This window comes from Vicugna pacos, chromosome 18 (assembly GCF_048564905.1).
Source record: "Vicugna pacos chromosome 18, VicPac4, whole genome shotgun sequence".
NCBI classification, from domain to species: domain Eukaryota; kingdom Metazoa; phylum Chordata; class Mammalia; order Artiodactyla; family Camelidae; genus Vicugna; species Vicugna pacos.
The window spans coordinates 21,470,923-21,483,060 of record NC_133004.1 but is presented as its reverse complement, the minus strand read 5'-3'; the positions used below and the strand labels follow the sequence as shown (position 1 = coordinate 21,483,060).

Genomic DNA, 12,138 nt, shown 5'->3' with positions numbered 1-12,138 from the left:
GGTTTTTGAAGGAGCTTCTTTCCACAGCAATTCATCTGGAGCTAAGTTTAAGGTAGGAATGAAAATGGAACCACTAACAAGTCATTATGCTATTTTTTAAGTAGACTGGTGTTACACTCCTTTGAGACATATATTTTGATCCTTTTTGAGTGAGAGAAAAGGGTTAAACAGATGTGACAATAATAATCATCTGCCTATGTCACTTGAATGTATTTCAAAGAAGGTTCATTTCCTCAGAATCCCAGGTTGGGACTTAGTTTTTTCAAAAGCAACTACTATTTCCAGTCTCTCAGAACTAGTGGACAGTAATGATTTTAGGTTTGAGATCCTCATCTGCAATAATCCCAGCAGGACATGATGGTGGCTCAGAGTGGACTAGGGGGGTGATGGCAAGAGGTGGCGTGCCCTTCAGAGCATCACCCTCAGAACCTGCACCAGTCAGGCACCACCACGCAGACCTCATCCCCCAAGGCTCTCAGTCTCAGCTCTGCAGGACCACTCTTTCAGGCTTCCAGGTTCAAATAAATCTAACTTTCCCCTATGATCTCCCTACTCCTTATGTGGTCGCTTCAGTTACCTTCTCTGGGACCTCAGTGTCTACATCCCATTGATAAATCAACCCTGCACTAACCACTTGAGAATAAATTTGTAGATTTATTGTAGGTTGTATAAACAGCAACACTCTCAAGTATATCAATTTCTTCTAATATGTAACTTAGACTCCTGGTTTGATACAGACCAAACATTAAAAAGCCAGTTTGGGGGGAGGGTAAAGCTCAAGTGGTAGAGCACATGCTTAGTATACAGTAGGTCCTGGGTTCAATTCCCAGTACCTCCTTTAAAAATAAATAAGTAAACCTAATTATCCCCCACCAAATAAAAAAAAATTTTTTAAGCCCGTTTTTCCCTGTAGGTTAAATACTAGGGCTCTCTATATAGTTTCTCTACCTCCATTCCTTACTGAAACATTTTATCTAACTGATACAATTTTTCAGTTAACACTAATCCTTTTTCCCAAGGATTCCTAAGCACTTCCAATAGATTGCAATAAATATTCTCACAACCCTGGGGGAGGAGAGAGAGAGAAATGAGGAGTTTGGGATTAACAGATATACACTGCTATATACAAAACAAATAACAAAGACCTACTGAATAGCACAGGGATCTATATTCAATATCTTGTAATAATCTATAATGGAAAGGAATCTGAAAAAGAATATATATATATAAAAAACATATATAGAAGAAGTGTGTGTGTGTGTGTATGTGTATATATATATATATATATATATATATATATAGAACTGAATCACTCTGCTGTACACCTGAAATTAGCACAACATTGTAATTAACTATACTTCAATTAAAACAATGGTTAAAAAATAGAATGGGGAAAAAAGAAAATAAGTATGTATAAACTGTTAACAATGGATACTGTGAAGTGAATTGCTCCTGTGATGATATAAGCAAATCTAAAATTTCTTCATGCTAATATAATCATTATCATGACAGATTAAAAAAATACATTCCCACAATCAAAAGAAGTAGGGCAAAGCCTGCAGAATGTTAATAACCCTTTTTACACTTCTATTTTGGTTTCTCAGCCTAAGGTGGCAGATAAGTGGTCACATCCAAAACTACAGCTGGGCCCCTCACGCTTCCTACCCCACTTCCTTTCCTCTTGCCACCTCTTGTCTGCTCCTCCTGTGAGGGACTGCCTTACCAGTCAGTTTGGGAACAGCCCTGGACTTCCGGGATGCTGGGCTAGTCTGTGCCATTTCATCACTGACTTCACCAGGGCCAAATCCTTGCTTTCACCGTTATGAGCTCCAGCCTCCTCAAAGTCCTGCTGCTCATCCTCAGTGGCTTCTGGGTAGAGACAAAGAGAAGGACTGAGCAGTTTCACATGTGCAGGTCACAGGATTCTAGCAAATAACTGCCTGTAGTATGGTAGTTTTGGGTGGTAGCATTGCAGTCCTGTCTTACAGCAGGCATTTCAACATCCAGAAGATTCTCATTTACAGAACTGGCTCAGGTCATTATAACATGCAGAGGAGAAAGCTTAAATTCTACGGGGACAATATCTTCCTTCCTTTACTCATAGCAGCCGAGACCTACTGAAAGCTCAGTGAGTGATGAGTGACCCACCTCTCTCTCTTCCTACCCTTCCTTCAAAGGTGAAACAAAATCTATTCTCTAATAAAAGTTGGCATGGACACCAATCAGAAAAACAAAGAAGTACTTAAGAAGCAGCAGCTACATCAAGTTTCTCCATCTTGTTGCAGCTGCCTGTCCCTTCACCCAGACCCTCTCCAACCTGATCTCCATTTTCTCTTTCCATACTCCTCTTCTCACCATTGCCTTCTTACCATTGCCTTCATTCTCAGTCCAAATGCTGCACCAGTCATTGCATTCTCAAAGCTTCCTAGATGACACACCCTCATCCAGGCTTGGATCTCCCTGTGAAGGATGGTTAGGAATTGCTTCAGCTCCAGGATCTTCTTGAATGTAGTTTGGGCTGCAACCATCACAAGCAGAGCTCCAAGAGTTGGCTGAGGGCCTTGTGAGTGAGGCCCAGCAGTTGCTGATAACAGGTGAGTCTGAAGATCTGGTGGGAGATCTCCAACTGGCCAATCCCTCTGAGAGGTCAGGATCTGCCATCAGCCACCTGAGAGACTGTGAGCAATAAAGAGGAATTCAATTCCAACTGAGGCTGATGTGTAGCTTCAAATTCAGTTCCTACAATGTGGAGAATCACCTCCAGGTACGCCCCTCTGATAAAAACTTCACTCTGGAAAGAGAAAGAGGTCAGTGTGACAGTTCATTTCTACGTCATTTTCCTAAGTGTGGGAAAGAAGGTATAGATTTCTTCTCCCATTCAAATCAGTCTGGCATGTGAGACAGTGTTACCTAATGGAAACAGCACAGACTTTGACCATCAGGTATATCCAGTTTCCAGTCCCAGTTCAACTCCACACTTACTGATCTGGTGCAAAATATTCAGCTTCTCTAAGCCTCTTTATCTCATGTGAGCGTAACAATACCTACCTTGCAGCAGAGAGAAAAAGATTAGAAATGCTATTTGTAAAGCATCTGACCGTGTGCTTGGCAGTTAGAAGGTGCAGAGTGAATGCTCTGAGGTGGTAGTGAGAGAAGCTCCACCTTACAGGAACTTCCTCATAGCATATCTCACTACTTGACATGTATTTATTGGTTTAATGTCTGTCACCCCACAAAAAGGTAAGGTTCTTGGAGAGCGGGTAATTTGTTTTGTTCATTGCTGAATCACAGCACCTCGAGTAGTGTCTGGTGCTAAATTTATATTTGGCAAGTGAATGAATAGGTGAAAAAACAGGAGGAAGACTGGGGTCTTCAGACCTAATTAACCAGATGTCCAGTACTTAAGCATTATAAAGAATACAAAAGGAGATGAAGACTTGTCTCTGGCTGAGATGTGTCTGAGCTCTGTCTCCCCTTTGTTTCCACTCTTAAAGCTCCAGGGCAGGATTTCTGAACTCCAGCAATATTGACATTTTGGGCTGGACAGGTCCTTGTTGTCTGTGTGGGTGGGTGTCCTGTGCATTGCAATATGTTTAGCTGCACTCCTGGCCTCCACCCACTAGATGTCAGGAGCACCCGCTAGTTGTGACAGATTGACTCCAGACACTGCCAAATGTACCTGGGCAGCAGCTGCCCCCGGTTGAGAACTCTTATAGTTCTCAGGGTCAAGGCATATATCATTAGGCCAGGCTGGTACAAGAGTCTCCCATCTGTCCCCTCTGGACTTCTTGACTTTCTAATAATGTAATCTAATTGCTCAAAAGCGTCAAGACTTCCAAATGCCACTAAAATAAGCCAAGATCTCCTAACTTGCAAGGCTCTCCCTGGCATTCAAGCCTCCTCTAGCCTCATTGTGCACTACCCTACACACATTCTACAATCCTGCACAGGTGAACTGGTCCTGGAACAGGCTCTGTGCTCTCCAGCCTTAATACCTTTACAACTAATCTTTTCCGAAGGCCTGATTCATTCTTTCCATAGAAACCGAACACGAGGTGCTGCCAGTCTGCATTACTCCCAATCAAAGTAGAAAGGGCATCTGAGCCAGGGAATTAGAAATGGGGAAATGGGAAAAATTTTCCAGGAGTGCACCATCATAGACAAGAAATCCATAGGATGAGGACTGGTAACACCACCATCACTGCCTTCTTGAAACCTCCTGATAGTTTTGAATTCCTCAGCCCTGCCTGTAACTTTCTCTCAGGGCATCTTCTCTTAGTGAAACTGAGTCCCCCTACAACTGAGTTTCCTTAATGAGTTTATGATTAATCTCTCTATCCAAAACATTATTCTCTTTCTTGTCCCATCTGACTTCAGTCCTCTGCTAACTGACCACTTATCAGCCAGCGTCAGATGACTAAGATTGCTGTTCTCCATAACATTGTCAATGTAATACATTTGCTATTATACACATCATCATTAATGTACAAACTCAGGATGAGTTAACAGACCCCCAGGTCATGGACTACCTGGCCTGATCATTGTGAACCATAGCCTCATAACTGAGAACCAGTGACTGCCAAAACTATGATCAAGAAATGTCACATAATAGAATGGCCAGCATCAAAAAGTCTACAAATAATAAATGCTAGAGAGGGTATGGAGAAAAGGGAACTCTCCTACATTTTTGGTGGGATTGTAAATTAGTGCAGCCACTGTGGAGAACAGTATGGAGGTTCCTCAACAAATTAAAAGCAGAGAGTTATCATACCATCCAGCAACCCCACTCCTGGGCATATATCCAGAGAAAACTCTAATTTGAAAAGATATATGCACCCCAGTGTTCACAGCAGCATTATTTACAATAGCTAAGACATGGAAGCAACCTGAATGTCCAGCGATAGATGACTGGACAAAGAAGATGTGAGACACACACACACACACACACACACACACACACACACACACACACACACGAATATTACTCAGCCATAAAAAAGAATGAAACAATGCCATCTGCAGCAACATGGATGGCCCTGGAGATTGTCATATTAAGTGAAGTCAGGCAGAGAAAGACAAATACCATATCACTTATATGTAGAATCTAAAAAAAAAAGATACAAATGAACTTATTTACAAAACAGAAACAGACTCACAGAAATAGAAAACAAACTCATGAATTAAAAAAAAAAACAAACTTATGGATACCAGAGGCAGGAGACAGGGTGAATAAATTAGGAGTTTGAGATTAACAGATACAGACTAGTATATGTAAAATAGATAAACAAGGACATACTGTACAGCACAGAGAATTATATTCAATATCTTGTAATAATCTATAATGGAAAATAATCTGAAAAATCACTTTGCTATACACCTGAAACTAACACAACATTGTAAATCAATTATACATCAATTTAAAAAAAAAAGATCACAAATCAATAACCTAACTTAGCACCTTAAGGAAGTAGAAAGAGTAAATTAAACTCAAAGCTAGCAGAAGGAAAAAAAAAAAACAAGTAACAATTAGACCAGAGATCAATGAAATAGCAGAAAAACAACAGAATCAATGAAATGAAAAGCTGGTTCTTTGAAAAGATCAGCAAAATCGACAAACATTTACAAAGACTGAAAGAAAAAACAGAGAAGACACAAATAACTAAAATCAGAAATGCAAGTGGGGACATTATTTCCAATCTTAGGGGAATTAATAAGAGAATACCATGAATAATTATAAACCAACAACAAATTAGATAACTTAGATGAGAAGACAAAGTCCTAGAAAAACACAGATTACCAAAAGTGATTCAAGAAGAAATAAGAAATTCAAATACACCTAGGTTATGGACTGAATTGTGTCCCCCTAAAATTAATGTGTTGAAGCCTTAGCAGACTAATGCAACCTGTAACAAGTAAATATAATTGAATAAGTAATACAATCTCCCAACGTGTTACCAAAGATGCGGAAAAACTGGAACCTTCGTATTTTGCCAGTGGGAATGTAAAATGGTTCAGCCACTGTGGAAAATCATTTGGCTTTGCCTGAAAACTTTAAACATTGAATACCATATCATCCCACAAGTCTATTCCTAGTTATATACCACCCCTCCCACCAAAGAACTGAAAACAGATGCTGTTACATATATAAGCATGCTCACAGCACCACTAGTCACATAGCTTAAAAATGGAAACATCTCAGATGTCTATCAACAGATGAACTGGTAGACAAATTGTGGTCTATACATACAATGGAATATTATTTGTTTATAAAAATGAGTGGACTATTGATAAATGCTACAACATTGATTAATCTTTAAAACATAATGGGAAGTGAAAGAAGCCAGACACAAAAGGTCACACATTGTGTGATTTCATTTATGTAAATATCCAGCCTAAATAAATCCATAGAGACAAAAAGCACACTGATTTTTGCCAGGCTCTGGGGATACGGTATCACAAGAAACTGCTTAATGGACAAATTTTACTTTGGAGTGATGAAATTGGAATTATACAGAGGTTGTAGTTGTACAACACTGTAAATGTATTAAATGACTCTGAATTATCCACTTTAAATAAGTGTTACTTTATGTAAAATTTCACCTCAATAAACTACTTTCTAAAGGGCAAAAAGAAAAGTCACATAAATGTCAAAAGATCATGATTAATTCAAGCCTCCTTGTTCTTAGAAAAAATAAATAAATAACCCTACCTTAAAGACCAAGATGGAATGAATCTGAGGCTTGTCTTTTACTCCTTCGTTTGGCGCCCAGCAAATAAACCCCTTTCTTTGCAGCAAACACTCGCTATCTGACCGGCTTTTTGCGACCCGGGCACACGGCCTTTGCTCAGTTACACTACTCCATCTAATACCAGAATTTACTTCCCCGGGTCTATCTACTCCACTAGTTTCGGAGCTCTCTGAGAGTAAGGAGTTGTCTTCGAGTCCCCACTGCCCAACACAAGGGCCCACAAGGACGCGGAAGGGCCATAGTGAAAGAGTGTTTTGTTAGCAAAAACCGTAAGGGCAAGAGGTTTGGAGCCCGTAAAAGCCGTCTTCACTAGGAAAGTGAGCGGACTGGAGCCCTGAAGGGCAACGGGGCCGACACACCAGGCTACCTCGGCCCCACGCCTTCCAAGAGGGTGGAGGTCCCGGCTCAAGGCCGCTGCGAGTCTTTCCGTCCCAGGACTTAGAACACAAGGCGAGAGCTTCAGGAGAAAGGCCAAAGCCGCTGCGCTCGAACCGGGGCAAAGGCTATCTTAGACACTCGACTCACCCGCCCAACCGTCATTTCCAGCGCGCCAGGCCGGAAGCTGCCGCGGGGCAAGCCGGGACCTTGGCCTGACGCATGCGCAAGGACCACGCCAGTAAAGAGCGCCGCGGGACACGCAGGAGTGCCCTGAAGAACAATGATCCCCACCTGGTTCCGCCCTCCGCCAATGGACAGTAGTCTGCCCCAATGAAGAGCTAAGATCCTCCTTGCGTCATAATCTGGGACCAGGAATGCTGTTCGACAATTGGGGCCCCTGGATCGGGGCGTTTGTTAATCTCTCCGATTGATTACAGCTATTATGTTTGACACGCGCTTCCGCTTCTGTTACTTGGTTGCGGGGAGGGGTTGGTTCATATACCCACCCTGCCAGGGCTCTTACTCTTTTTACAGATGTGACAACAGTAATGACGAGAGCGTAATACTTGCTCGTGCCTGATATAGTTTAATCACGGACGTACTAACTTATCCTCACACCAATCTTATGAAGTAATATTACTACTATTTTTGTTCTCCAGACGAGGAAACTAAGACAGGGTTTAAGCGACTGGCAAATCACAGAAGTGGGGCTAGAACTTGATTCTAATTCCATGCTTTCCCCCCACCTGTTTTAGTTTTTCATATTCCATAAGTACAGCAAAACATTCTTAGCTTAAAAACAAATCCTTTCATCTCTTATCTCCCAAATTTACATTCCCTCTCCAGAGGAAATAACTTTTATTAGTGTGTATATCTTTCTGGACCTTAATCTGTAATTTTGCCTATTTACTATATCTTCAAGTGTTTCTGCTTCAATATATCGACTTCATCTTTATATTTTTCAGCTCTTGCATTTGGCATTTACTATTATATATTCAATCTTCAATCATTTCTCTTCTGATGAACATTCAGATACTTCCCTAATTTTCACGTGTGTGCACGTGTGTGTGTTTGCACGTGATTCCAGATTGGAGTATTTGAGATATATTCTGAAGAGGGAACTGCTGGATTGGGACGTAGAGTGTGAGGGAAAGAATAGTGAAGGCTTCTCTCTGCCTTTATTCTGGCCCTGCTTTATCCATCCATCAATTATGTACAATCTGGTTGCACAATGAAGAAGTAGTACTCCTTCAGGATATAAATGGAGGGAGTTGGGATATGAAATAGATTGATAAACCTCCTTATGGAAAGTGTTCCATCTTGGATTAAGTATAAACTAAGTAGTTTTCTCTAAGCAATGGCACATGTTTTATCTATTTTAATCTCTACAGTGCTCCTGCCAGCTATTATATTCATTTTACAGATGATGAAACAAAGTACTAGATATATCTGCTGGCTGCCATGGCTAGTTATTTGTGGAGTACACCAAGGGGCTCAAGTCTCCTGGCTCCTAGTGTCATGAACTTTCTAAGGTACCTTGCTGCATTTGTATTCAGAGCGTAGGGTAACTAGATGGCTCTATTGACAGGAGAGAGAGAGAGAGAGAGGGAGAGAGAGAGAGGTGAAGCAGAGTCTGACTGTGGGAAGAAGCAAGGGAAGAACCCTGCTTGTCAGTAGTCCTAGTCACATGTCTCTCAACCACCAAGAAATTTCTCTAGTGCATCCTTAAGGTCCTGGTTCCTCAGGCTGTAGGTAAGAGTGTGAAGCATGGTGTTAAACTATGATAAGAACAGAAGGATAAGGAACTTGGTCTGATCAAGGAAGTAACTATTATTACACTAGATTTAGTCATAGATGACTGCCTGAAAGAGAAGTCTACTGCCACCACATGGGACCTGCAGGTTCCAAAGTGTATGTTCCTCTCTGTCCTTGGCTGAGCAGATCCTTGGACGGCTTTGAAAAAGTAGCCATAGGTGACAAAAATCAAGCCCACGGAAACCAGTAGGAAGATGATTGTAGTTAAAAAAGACACTGAACTTTTTGAAACATTTATCTCTACATGTAAGCTTTATCAAGGTGGGCATCTCAAAGAGGAGAGGTCCAACTTATGTGCTGCTCACAGAGGGGCAGCAGCAGGGTGGCAGGCATTTGCACTAGGGACTTGTCAAAAAATTCTGTAAAGCTAGGGATGCCAACTGCAGGCACAGGCACTACTGCTTGACCACTGCATAGTGGAGGGCTGACAAATGGCCAAGTGGGTCAAGGTGATCACTGCTAAGAGAATGCTCTCAGTGGATTTGAGGGCCAGAACAAAAAAAGAAAGAAAATAAAAATTAACTGTAATCCTATCACATATTTGTGTATGTCTCCAAGTTTCCTTGTTTTCTGAGATCACATTTGCTTTTATTATGCAAATAGGGACATGAGACTTCTTGTATGGCTGCAGGAAGCTTTTTGTGTTTTGCACTTTTCTGCACTGTTCTTTTTTGACTGCACTTTACATTTGTGACATACATCAAGGTTGATTCATATTGCTGTCATTTTATTCATTTTATTGCTGTATAGTATTTCATTGTATGACTACCATCAATTCATTCATCTGTTCTCCTGTTGCTGGCCATTTGGGTTGTTTCTGTTTGCTTATTATAAACAATGTTTCTGTGAAGATTTTTCTACCTATTAACAGTATAGTTGTGAGAGTTTCTCTAGGGTATGTCATAGAACAAATCAGTCATAGGTATGCACATCTTCAGTTTTACTAATTAATTCCAAAGTGGCTGTACCAGTTCTCACCTACCCTCCAGCAGAATATGAGCTCCTGTTGCTCCATATTATTGTCAAAACTTGGTATTGTCAGACTTTAAATTTTCTGCCAATCAGGGGAAGAAAAAGAGATTTAATTGTGGCTTTAATTTGAATTTCCCTGATTCCTACTGAAATTGGAATCAGTGTTAATACACAGGTATATATTAACACATTATTATTAAACATTTAAATTTCTACATAAATATATATAAATAAAAGAAGAAGGTAATTTGCAGAACAGAAATTAATTTTCTCAAAGTTATGGAGCCTGGAAAGTCCAAGGTCAACATTCTGGCAGGATTCAGTCTCTAGTGAGGACTTGTTCCTGGACAGCAAAAGGCTGCCTTGTCTACACATGGCATTTCTTCTGAGTGAGTGTGTATGGCAAGAGAAAGATCTCCCTCTCTTCATCTTCTTATAAGGTCAACAATCCCATCAGCATGGGGCCCCACCCTTATGATACCACTTAACCCTAATTACCTACTAAAGGCCCTAGGTCCAAATACAATTACATTTGGGGTTAGGGCTTCAATGTATGAAATTGTGGGTGAGGACACAGTTCAGTCCATAGTACTATCTGATAGCATACAATGAGAAGCATGCAACATCACATCTGTGGAATTCCTACCAAAGATGCTTAACTAGAATTTGATTATGAAGAAACATGAAACCCAAATTGAGAGATGGTCTACAAAACTATGGGCTAATAACATTTTAAAGTGTTGGGGCCACGAAAGTCAAGAAAAGACTGAGAAACCACTTCATACTGACAGAGATTAAAGAGACAAGACAACTACATGCAATCTGTGATTCTAAACAGAATCTTTTTGCTATGAAAGACATTATTAGGACAATTGGCAAAAGTTGAGTGGGTTCTAAGGATTAGATAATATAATATATTAATGTTCATTTAGCAATTTTGATGGCTATGTGGTGTTCCCATAGAAAAATGTCCTTGTATCTCTGAGATACACCTTAAGATATTTGGGAAAGACAGAGTAAGTATCAAGTTGTCAACCTACTCTCAAAATATTCAGGAGGAAAAAGTCCTTTGTATTGTGATTCCAACTTTTTGGTTTATTGATGATTATTCAAAAAAGATAAACATATATTTTGAAAAGCACAAGCTTCAGAGTCAAAAATAATTGGTTTTATACTGAGCCCAACGACTGTGCTGTGAGCAAGTTTCCTCTTGTGCTCCAGTGTCCACATCTTAAAATGAGGATGGTATATGTTGCTATGAGGATTAAGTGAGTTGATTCATGTAAAGAGTTTAGATCATCATCTAGCACTGCGTAAGTACTCAGTAAAGCTGATGTAGTCAAATCACCAATAAATAAACTCGACATTTTCACCCAATCAGTAAGGGAGATTCCAAATTAGTCTGTAATTTAGCACCCACATACTAGAGCATGAGGTCATTCAGCCAAAGTCCCTTTTAATTCCTATTTCCCACCATCTCCTTTATTCCAGCATCTCCTAACCACAGCCATGGAATTGAGACTGAAGGCTGTAAAGACAGAAAAGGGATTGACTCCCTTCACTGGCAGGTTCAAAATTCAGTCATTTGATTCAGGTATTCATGCACAATTTGCTAGTTCACAAAGCAGTAGAGGATTTAGACAGACTCTATGAGATGGGCTCTTAAACTCATTTAAATCCACTGACTAGACTAGCATTTTCAAATGCTGTCCATCGCTGTTTTACTAAGCTTGTTGAACCTTCTACAATTCTTAGTATTTCTTTTGTTTTCCATTTTTAAAAATTTTACTGCAAGTGGAGGTGCTTTCTATATGAGTACAGAATTCTCTAGAAATACATTAGTATACATGTAATATTTATTACACATAATAAATATGTAATAAATAACAGGTGGGTAGCAGAGACAGTGAGCTAAGTCAGTACTAAGTCAACAACCGCTGAGCCATTGATGGTACATATCTGAATCGGCCCTGTTATTTGTGGTCCACAGTAGGATTTTTGGTAAAGTGTAGAACATTAGAAATAACACTAACAATATAACATGAAATCAACTACACTTCAATTAAAAAAAGAGAAAGAATACTAACCATATACCAACAGCTTAGGATTGTCAAGAACATGCTTGGACTAGGGTTAGTATTCCGCGTGTTCACCTGTCCAGAGAGAGAATGAGAAACAGTGTGCAGAGGTGCAGATGTGGTAAATGACGGAGTTTTCCCTTCTT

The 12,138-nt window shown here is 40.2% G+C and overlaps 1 protein-coding gene across 5 annotated transcripts in view; it reads right to left on the bottom strand.

Annotated features, from left to right (window-relative positions):
* Positions 1-7,329, bottom strand: part of LOC102541811 (zinc finger protein 75D-like) — a 34,185-nt gene extending 26,856 nt beyond the window's left edge. For 2 of the 5 annotated variants that reach the window (XR_012061105.1, XM_072942542.1), the window contains exons 1-3: positions 6,710-7,268; positions 2,370-2,791; positions 1,724-1,869 (exon numbers count right to left, since the gene is read on the bottom strand). The gene's annotated coding sequence lies outside the window, so the exon portion shown is untranslated. The other 3 variants (XM_072942545.1, XM_072942544.1, XM_072942543.1) reach the window with 3 other exon arrangements.
* Positions 7,330-12,138: the final 4,809 nt, after the last annotated feature.